General features: G+C 45.4%; 1 long non-coding RNA gene across 1 annotated transcript; it reads left to right on the top strand.

Moving 5' to 3' along the window:
• The first annotated feature begins 4,505 nt into the window (after positions 1-4,505).
• On the top strand, positions 4,506-8,353 carry LOC124708747. Its single transcript, XR_007005309.1, has 3 exons — positions 4,506-5,560; positions 5,721-5,854; positions 7,808-8,353. It is a non-coding gene; the product is annotated as an uncharacterized LOC124708747 (long non-coding RNA).
• The last annotated feature ends 2,883 nt before the right edge of the window (positions 8,354-11,236 follow it).

Below are 11,236 nucleotides of genomic sequence, written 5' to 3'. Positions count from 1 at the left end.
ATGGAGGCATTGTTAAAAACCCCTGTTCACGATTGGCCCTAGACCTGAGTGCTTCACCTTCCTGTGCACTTCACAACATACACGCACGGTGCACCGAATACAAGGGTGGAATACAAAGTTACATATCACATCATCAACATCTACGTCACAAAAGATGGAAAAAGGTTTATAGCAAAAGCTCACTAGTCAGTAGAGCAAGATACAAATAACACTCAAAGGACACATGTCCCATCAATACATCATACAATAAGCGGAAAAAAATACGTATGGGTACAAACAAGATTTAAATGGGACTAAGAGTTTAGAGATAAACAGTCGGTCCATAACCTACAAGCCGGCCACAGGCTGCTGCCTAGGAGTGCTCTTGCTACCCGACGAGGTCGTCTTCCGTGAACTCAACGAAGTAACCATCTGAAAACTTCTCATCACCTGTCGTACCTGCAACGTCGGGCCAACGGTTGCCGGAAAAAGAGAAAGAAAGTGAGAGTAAATACCAATGGCACATACTTACGAGACTTGAGTCTTTGGTGTGCTCTTCCAGCAAGTCGACCATAAGCTGCATCGCCTTCACCTGCTCCTGCAGCCGCACGATGTAGTCGGCAGCGCGTAGGAGGAGCGCTCGTGTTCATCTATTTTGCGGTTGCACCGGGAAATAGGTCAAGTATGAAATTAACCAATGTACACTCTTTTTTTAGCAAAGCATATTCAACGTATATAAATATATGTCTATATACATACCAAACTCATGTATACATATGTAGAATGGTATATGTACATACACAAACCATACCAAGTGTGCGCCTCCACCGTAGGTTTCCTCCAGCGCGGGCAGGCCGCCGGCCAGGTTCCCCGTCTCCCAAGCCCTGAGCACGAGCTACGTGCCTGAATTCCCATTGCCGGCCTCCTCCCACCCCGCCGCTAACTTCCCCACGCAACCTCCCGATCCAGCACATGGACTCCTGTCCGGCGCGACCTCCAGCAGTGGTGCACCGCCCTCACCGTCTCCAGCTCGGGCTATAGCCCCGGGCCCCGGCGCCCGGAATCGGGAGGAATTGGGTGAGGGCATGAGGGGGAGCGTTGACTAGATAAAGAGATGACATGCCTGCGAGGAAGAAAGATAAAGGAGAGAGACAACAAACAGTGGGGGTCCCACGAGATTTTTTTTTGTTTGGTACTTGCCCAATACTACTGTTTTGTTGCCTAAAATGACATAATAGTTGCTAAATATGCTTGTTGCTTGCCTAGTGTAGTTTGTTGACTAAAAATTGCATATTCAGTGTTAATTTATTTCCTAAAATCGCATATTCAGTGTTAATTTGTTTCCTAAAATTGCATATTCAGTGTCAATTTGTTGCCTAAAAATCGCATATTTAGTGTCAATTTGTTGCATAAATAACGGAATAGTTGCTACAAATGATACTTTGTTGCCCTCAAATCATATAATAATTGTTGCCTATTATCGTAGTTATAATTTTCCCTAGAAAGTTACCAAAATTTGAAGTTGGGTGCTGATGCTATGAAATTATCTAATTATATCGTGAAGTGGGTATCACCATCCGGTGACAGTCGATGTTTCACTAGATATCCAAAGTGGCCCTCGGGCGCAGAGCCATACGATCCTTTCAGCAGTGGAGGTTCAGGAAATGCGAAACGGTTCGCGCTCGTAGAATCACAATGTTGGTATCAAAATTGTCCTGGGCACCAAAAGTTCGATCCCAAAGTTGCTCCGACGGGCACCAATGTTGCTCTGACATGCATTAGAGTTGCTCTATCAGGGTTCGAAGTTGCTCTGCAGGTTACCGAAAATTGCGTCGTCGGGCACCAAAGTTGTTCTAACGGGCACCAACATTGCTCGGTTACGCATTAGAGTTGCTCTGCGGGTACCAAAAATTACTTCGTAAGGCACAAAAGTAGCTCTGACGGGCACCAAAGTTGCGCTTTCGGCCACCACAATTATGTGTCGGGCACCAAAGTTGCTCTGACAGGTGTTAAAGTTGATCGTCGCTCACTAGAATCACGCCGTCGGCACCAAAATGTGTCGTAACTCACCAAAGTAGCTCTAACGGGCACCAAAGCTGCGCTTTCGGCCACCATAATTATGTTGTCGAGCACTAAAATTGCTCTGACGATGCTAAAAGTTGATCGTCGCTCACTAGAATCACGTCGTCGGCACCAAAATTCCTTCGAGCATCATAGTTGCTCTACAGGGTACCAAAAATTGCGTCGTTAAGCACAAAATTTGTTTAGAGAGGCACCAAAATTCATCCGGGCATCATGGTTGCGATGCCAGACACCGAAGTTGTTCTGACGGGCACTATAATTGCATCGTCAGGCACCAAAGTTGCGCTGTCAGGCACCATAATTGCATCGTTATGCACCGAAGTTGCTCCTTTGGGTATCAGAATTGCTCTGGCGGGCACCAAAGTTGCACCATCGGGCACCAAAGTTACTATGTCGGAAACCAAAATTGTGCCGTTAGCCCTTAGGTACCAAAGTTGCTCTATCGAAAACCAAAATTATGCTATTAGGTACCAAAGTTGCTCTGTCGGGGTCCAAAGTTGCACCGTGAGGTACCAAAGTTGCTCCGTCGGAAACCAAAAAATTGTGTCGTTAGGCACTAACATATGGCTCTTATCGTATATAACAAGAACTGGAAGTTTGGGAGACAACTTCATGATTGATAAGAGAAGGCTCTGAATCAGAAAAAAAATTGTGATTAATGTGCTTTCCTCTGTGATGAATCAAAGACTAAAGGTTAACAGAAGGCAGGCTCTTACGTATATGAACAGAACTAGAAGGACTAAAGTGCAAAACATTGGGAAGAGATAAGATTCTACAGCATTTCTCTAGTGCGGTTCGTGAGGCTTCAACAGCCCAGCCTGGAATAATCGAAAGCGGGGAGTGGAGGCCTCCATGTGCGACGCGTCCATTCCGCAGGCCTCCCTAGCTCCACGTCCCGGCCTCCTCTCCCCTAGCCAGCGTCAGGCCAAGGCGTCGCGACTCCATTCCCAACCCCTCGTCGCCGCACCCTCCATCGCGTTGGGGCCCTGCCTCCCGACCCAGTTGCCGGCGGCGCGCTAAGATCCGTGGGCGTGACCCAGCAGCATCGCGAACGCGGCCCTGGCGTCACCTTCGTCGCGCGTTGGAGCACGGAGCAGACGTGCTAGGAGCAAGGCCGGCGGAGGGAATGAGGTGCTCCTAGGAGCAGGCGGCGGCCGGAACGGGCTTGCCGGGGAGCAGGACCAGGGCGGGGCACGCCGGCGTCAGTGATGTAAAGGGGGTGATGCGATGCCGGAGTCTAGGGAAAGGAAGAAGGTGGATCGGGGGTTCTTTTGGGGGTTGACCGGGTCCAGTAGGTTAGTTTGTGCGTCGACCACATGATCCGCCGCCGACAAAAACTCCCCTGATGGGAGGGACCCAGCCTGGATCGTGCGGCCAGAACTGTGAGCGCTCGGCGCGTCCGTTTGGCACGCGCGTGCCGGGAAGAATTTAGGTAAAAAAAAAGGTAGGGAGAATCGGTCCTGCTGTTTCAGTAATCTGATTCACCCCACTGCGGCATTATGCAGTTCTACTTTCTTGGACATTTCAAAAGGATGGCAAACATACACTCAATTAGCTTGAAGGTTTCACTCTGATCGGTTAATACAACTCTTATAACATCAAGGTATTCCATATCTGAGCATCAATACACAACTCTAAAACCATAGCGGACCTTGGACCGTCCCCTCTCCTTCGTCAACTGGAGAGGGCGATTTTCTGAAACCTTCCCAACCAACCCACCTCGCCGCGGTGGTTCCTCCTCCTCCGCCGGCTGCTCCGGCAGCGGGAGGGTGGGGGACGCCGGATCTCGGTGTGTATATAGTGTAGGTTTTGTTAGGACCTCTGCTGATGGCGTTTTGGAGGTGGTGGCGCGGCCGGTGTGGTATTTGGTGGCAGCGCTCGGCCCCTTCGATGACGGTGTTCTCTGGAGCTCTGCCGTGGAGCGGCCGCGGAATAAACATGACATATATATATATATATATAGGGAAACTCTATTATACACATGGGTGTAGAATAATTTATTCTGCTCCCGGGTCGACTGACCGAGCCGTTGCTCCGGTGCGGCTCAAACCGTAGGCTCCACCCGTTGTAATTTTTTCTGATTTATTAGGTTGCCGCTTTTCTTTTACCGTGAGGATCGGAACGTGATATCCCCCACTCGGAACAGTTTCCAGAAACTGCCGCAATACGCTCCTCCTAGCTCCCCAAATCCGGCGACGTCAGGCTCCCGGCCGCTGCTGCCCGGAGATTCTGCGCCGTATTTGCGTCCTGCTCGTCGACTCCAGCTCCCGGAGTTCAGTTCCTTCCACTCCCTCGCCGACGATCCTGAATCCCAGGCGGCGCCGAGGGGAGCTGCGCGTGGATTGACTGCCGGTGGACGACGGCGCGTCCACGAGCGACTGCGCCGCCCACTGGGAGCACTTGCTTTCCTCCATCTAGCCTCTCATTCCCAGACGACCTTGCTCGGGCGCTCGCATCCGCAGCAATGGCGGCGTGGCGTTCTTCGTATCTATTGGAGGGGATTGGACGAGCAGCCGGCGGGTGGCGACAACTGGTGACTCCGACGGCCTCAGCCTCAGTTTCGACGCGTATTGTTGCATCTCCTTGCTAGGTACCTATTGCTCGTTTCAATCTGCTTGCACGAATTTTTTATGGCCTCTGTAAGATTTGATAATGCGTGCTTTTGTCCTACTCAGCCAATTGTGGAAAATAATTGCATAGCGGTGATCTGGTCCGGGCGATACGAGGTTTGATGTCAGGGACAAGTTTTTTCTCTGCGTTCATCCATTGCATTTGTTGCTCAGTGGCTGTTTCCCTTATTGTGGGAAGGGAGATGATATAACAAGTGTTATAATAGTTCATGTTGTAGCCTTGTGTAGTTGTGGGGCTTGACCTCAAGCATGAATCCGGCGAGCCTTTTTTTAGCTAAGGTTATGTTATTGTTTTTCATTTGCTAATTTCCTTGTAGCCTGTCAAGATTATCCGCTCATTCATTAGGATAATAAGCTTATCATTAACTGAATTCTGAAGCCAGATGTATATTCTTCACATGCATCACAGTCCATAGATTGTTTGGGTTATAAAGGACAAAATCATATGCCAGTCTCTCTACATATTTTATCGATCCATTTATTCAGGATTGGTAGCTTAAATTCTAAGTTTTGAAGTTCAAGAGTAGCTAGCTCCCATGTGTCGGTGTATTTAAATATTTTGCTAATACTAGCATATGGCAGCCTTTTGAGGTGTCCCTGTTTAAATAGTATAGAGGTGCAATCTCTGCATCTTGTAATTGTAATTATGTATTCAGCCTCCTAGGAGGATGTAAACAACTATCTATCTTTTCAATGAAATGAAACGCAAAGGTCCTTTGCGTTTTCTCGAAAAATTGTAATTATGTAATGTTTATTATCTTGCTTTCTCAGGTGTTAAATGCGTAAATGCTAGGAAACGATGAGCCGTTGAACTTTGGTTTGTGCTGTACATAGTGAAAGATTACTATCGGCCACTCATTTTCTAGCATGTGAGGTCCAATCATCCATGTCAAATTAAAATAAAGGAAGAAGCCTGATAATATATGGCAGTGATTGAGGATTAGTTCAGGAGCTAGTGTCATTTTATCAAATCAACAGTGAATAATGAGTTTTCCTAATCTCAGTTTACTAACATTTTTTCACATACAGAGTTGTGGTCGGCGGGTGGACTCGGCGGTGGTGTGGCCGGCGGGCGGAATGCTGACGCGGTGAATGCCCTTTTTCTTGTTGTCGGGCGGCGTGGCGTGTGGTGGCTGCAGGCGGTTCACGCCCATGGATGTCAGGTTACGTAGCTCATTTGTTCTCTCATGGATCATTTGTCATCTGCGTACTCTGAAACTATCCACTAAACCATCAATCTATGGCACATTCTTTTTTCTTGTGGAGAATTTGTGTCCTGATATTCTTGTTAAGACTAATACATGTTAGCTGATAAATATGTATATGTCTTGTTGCTGAAGAAGACATAGGAGTACAGAACGATGGTTAAGATAGCCTTTATTCAAAGAAAACGGAATCCAGAAACTCTTTAATGATCATGTCTTGACAAGATTTATAAAAACTACGTGTAATTGAGCATTAGCAGAACCCAATGTAATTTTTGCGTGTGCAATGTGCAATTTTGTAACTTTGGGCAATTTAGAATTGGAAAAACTGATTACTGCTGCATAAAGCCCCAATGTCCTCATTAGATTTATTTCAGTTGCAATGAGGTAGATTCATACTGACACTCACCCATCATGTCAATATTTGGCAGATTTTTTTTAACCTGCCCTCAAACCAGGAGTAATTTTTATAACAAGAAATTTGACTGTTCACTCAGGTTATTACTTGTTAGTCTTCTGTAACATAAACGAGATGGAAATGTGCTATTTTGGTGAGTAATCACACGATTCTAGCTAGCTAGATGAGAGTGTGCTATTCAGTAAAGTTAACATTGAAAGGTCTAAGTTTCTTCATGCCGTTTCTTTTCATTCAGCCCTATTTTTCTCTACTCATTCCATTTTCAGCTTTCTAATGTAAGTATACAACAGATTCTATCCCAAATGAATTTATCTTCCAATGATTTTGGATTAATATATTACGTTAGTGCCATAATCATCTATGGCTGAAAATACAAAAAAAAAAGAAAACAAAGCACTAAAGGATAGAAACCCTCCCTAATAGATTCAGATGCGCAATCTTATAAAACACATGTTCCGAAAGCTTGTTTTTCTTACTTATTGTAATTTTTTAGGCACGTGAAGCCATATGGTTATTCTTAGATGATGTGACATTAGGCAGACATCCCACCATGCCATAACTTCAGAATATTTTCTTACATGCTTGTTTGCATAAACTTATCAATCGATTTGTTGGGGACTAGAAGCTTATCAATTTATTGAATGCTGAATTTGGTAGTTCCGAAATAGCTAGCTCTCTCCTTGCAAAAGAAAAAGATGTAGCTAACTCTTGTATAAACCTATATTTTAGATCTTCTGGAGTGCTAGATTATTGTAACTTTTTTGCGGTGTTTCAAAAAAAGATGTAGCTAGTTTAATATTTTAATATGGCTTGGTTTTATTTTATTATTGATTCCAACAAGTTTATGATTAGGTATGCAGCTTTTCATGTAAAATATTAGAATATGTTGGCTCACCTTCTGCATGTCGCCATGGAATAACTTATGATCCTTCATGTAATGAGTTGCTGACTTTGTTTTCTTCTTATCATAAATACATCAACCACGTATTACTCAAACAAAAATCCTACTTGTGGTTGTGGGGTTTCTAACCTCTATTGGAGCTTACAGATTGAGCATCTCTGACAAATTTTTGAAACAAATATATTTTATGTCAACTGCCCAGGATTTTGATTCTATGCGGAAGGTCCAAATCATTATTTTTATGATTTTGGCAGTAAGCCAATAGCTACAAGCGAGACAATATTTTTGAAAATTAGATGATATTTATCTCTATTTGGGCTAGGACGAGAAAATGGTAACTGATGGGATCTGTTGTTTTGTTTGGAAGTAGGTATATGTAGAGATAGTGTACACTTGTCCGAACACCAATAAAGAAAGTGGTATGTCTCATGGACTGCCTCCTCAGAGAGTTCTTAGTTGACTTCAACAATTTTAACCGCGGGCTCGCTTTCCCAATTGCCGCAATTTACTTACTGATTGATATTTCAAGTTTCAATTTATCATTTGCTTATTCATTGTGTAAGTGATTTGACTCTGCGATGACATTTATCAGATTGCTTGGCTGACAGCGGGAAGCATGGAGGCAGCACTGGAGGCTCGCCATCAACATGTCCTCGTCAGCCAGGTGCTGGAGATGGAGTGGTCGATGCCGGAGCTCCTGTCCCCACCGACGGCCTCAGGTCCCAAATGGCAGAGGGGCACGGGCTCTTATGGCGACTCCAGCAGCAGCCTTTCTACCAGACATCAGTTCCCTGAACAATTCTCTTTGGCACTGCTTCGCTGTAGATTAGCTAACTTACAAAGCGTCGCAGAAAATTTTAGTGATGGCCAGAAGAAATAATTTTCAGAAAAACAATTCGGAGGTAGGCAAGAGGTATGAGAGTAATCAGGGGGAATTCTTACTATCCAAAAACTGATTCATTCAGTTAGTTGAATCATTGGGGGAACAATAGAATATATTTTATTCCCCCTATATGACTATGCCTTTTCCTTAAGTTAGGTTATTTTTGTTGCGACATAAAATTGTGTAAACGTGATTATGAGATGTATTGTTGCTACATAAAATTGTTTTAATGTGATTATGTGATTTATTCTTGCATAGCTCGTAGTACAAGTTTATATTGCAAGTACAAAATGTTACGTCAGATAAACACAAGCGTTTGAATTACATTTAAGATGCAAAAGCCGTCACATGAACACAAGCAGCGTACGCAGCGTACAACACTGATTCAGTTCGGAAACATGATGTAAAATTACAACACATGAAGTAACACAAGCATGGTACGAACTGATTCAGTTCAGATGCGACGTAAAATTACAACACACGCACAACTGTTGAGGACTTGAGGCCGTTGCCGGATGGACGTGCTAGTTAGATGACGTAAAATTACAACACATGCGAAACTGCTCGGCTCCTACGAGATGGACTAGGTGCGCGCGATGGGGAAGTGGCATGGCTCAGCCGATGGCTCGGGTGCAGAATAATATTCTGCTCCCAGGGAGTCAAATAGCGCGTCTCTCTCTATATATATATATATATATATATATATATATATATATATATATATATAAACATGTGTTGGCACCTGTGGGGGACGCCGGATCTCGGTGTGTATATAGTGTAGGGTTTGTTAGGACCTCTGCCGATGGCGTTTTGGAGGTGGTGGCGCGGCCGGTGTGGTGTTTGGTGGCGGCGCTCAGCCCCTTCAACGACGGTGTTCTCTGGAGCTCTACCGTGGAGCGGCCGCTCTACCCGCGTCCACAGCTCCCGGGAGCTGCCGAACGCGCTCTCCCCTGGACGAATTTGGGGCGACGGAACCGACGTTTGAAGATGAGGAAGAAGGTGATGTTGCTTGACTTGTTGACGACAGCGGCTTCCGAGGTAGGTCCTCTAGGACCGGTGCTCGGCGACTTCCCGTTCGCTGGGGGTCTGCTTCCGTTCCATGGCGACAAGAGGAGCAACTGCGACGGCGCGCCACCAACGGCTTCGTGGTACCAGCGTGGTCGACTCGCAGAAGGGCTTGGTTGTAATATTTTTGTCTTTGTGGACCTTTCTGTAATATTACCAGTTAATATCAGTTTCTTTCACTGCAAAAAAATGCTCCTTTATGTTATGATTTCAAAAAAAAATGCTCCTTTGCTATTCACTAACAACATTGACTGCTGCTGCTTTGGTGAGACGATGAGAAATTAAGAGCCACAGATAATTAGCCACTGTTTTAATTTTTTCCTTTTACAATCTTGTTAAGTGCTAGGTGCGTGGATCAAATGTATGTGTTTGAGAGGAAGTGTGAGATAGATTTCGTAGTTCTTGAAAATCCATATAAACATTGAAATTTGCCTAGGCAATTGTGTACAAATAAATACTATATAATAAATGTCAGAAACCGTAGCAACGCACGGGCAATTTTCCTAGTACCAAACTCATGTATACATATGTAGAATGGTATATGTACATACACAAACCATACCAAGTGTATCATATACGATAATCAACAAATAGACTAATGACAATCCCACCCGTATAACCCTAAGAACCCAAAAAAAAAAATGAAAAATGCAGAAAATGTATACAACGCGCGTATATGCTTGTGTATGTGTACATCTCAGTTCTGTTCGATGAGACCTAGGGATTAGTATAATAACATCAAGAGTCTTTGGTGTGCTCTTCCAGCACGTGGACCATGAGCTGCATCGCCTTCACCTGCGCCTGCAGCCGAACGATGTAGTCGGCCGCGCGGAAGAGGAGCTCATCGATGCCGCCGTCGTCTGTCTCGTCGTCGTCGCCGCTATCGCTAGGGACGAGCCGCCTCAGCTCGTCCATCTTCCTCCCGATTACCTCCACGCAGCGCCGCTCGGGCCTTGCCTTGTTAACGCTCCCTGTCTTGGTATTCCTCGATGACGATCTAGGAGCCAATGCAGCGAATAACGTTGGCGTCCTCCTCGTCGTTGTTGAGGATGCCATCGTGGCGGTGGCATTGAAGCTATTGGCGTGTGCAACCATGGCGGGATCTCGATTTCGGGCGGCTACTTGGGCGGGGAGAGATGCAAGTGCGTACGTACGTAGCTGGAGAGGGCCGGAGATGATGGTAGCTAGCTAGCTGTTGTCTAAGCATCCATGTGTGGTGGAATATGGCGAAAGGGGTGAGATATATATAGACGTAAGGGTAGAGTGAGAGTTGAAGGTGCTAGGTTGGAATGGGCGAGATATGTGGGGGAATTCGGTGGCAAAGTGTAAAGAATGCATGTTGTGTCTTGTGATTAAGCATGCATGCACATGCATGAACTAGATCATATGTGGATCATGCACTTTATCTATGTGATGCTGCACATATTGTAGAGGGAGTGCAAGTGTATGCATGCGAGGCATTGCTTGAGGGTGAGGGCATGCATGTTCCTGCTAACTCAAGGCCACATGCCACCACATGATTCCTTAAACAGCCAACGGCGATGATCTTTCCATCTCCTCTCTCACTCACCACCAACCATGCATGCACTCCCTTTAATCTCCTTGTCACAACACCCTGTACCCCTCTCTCCAATCTCCATTGCATGATCCTCAAGGTACCATACATACGCATTCCTGTGCGACGTTCGCAAGTTAAAGGTCCAGCACAGAAAAAGTCTTCCGCGTCATGTGCATACATAGTTTTGGTGCATGATACATGTATCATCGATCCTTCTTATGTTAATTAGCCTATTAGTACTAATCGAGATAATGCTACAATAATGTGCCACCATGTTCCCCAGTGGGGAGCTGATCATGATATGCACCATTGCGCTGATTTAAATAACCAGACCAATCAAATTCGTTGCACATGCAGATCATCTCCATGATTTGTGGGCTTGATTTCCTGACATGTTCTCCTCACTCCACCTCTTTGACATCTATTCTTCGCTACGGTAACGTGCACTGCACCACACCTTGATATTGAAACTGATTGGAATGTTCCGCTGACACGTGTTGATCCGCCCACCTGCT

The sequence above is a fragment of the Lolium rigidum genome, chromosome 4 (genome assembly GCF_022539505.1).
Source record: "Lolium rigidum isolate FL_2022 chromosome 4, APGP_CSIRO_Lrig_0.1, whole genome shotgun sequence".
Lineage (NCBI taxonomy): Eukaryota > Viridiplantae > Streptophyta > Magnoliopsida > Poales > Poaceae > Lolium > Lolium rigidum.
The sequence above is the reverse complement of the archived record's forward strand: the minus strand, read 5'-3'. Positions and strand labels throughout refer to the sequence as shown.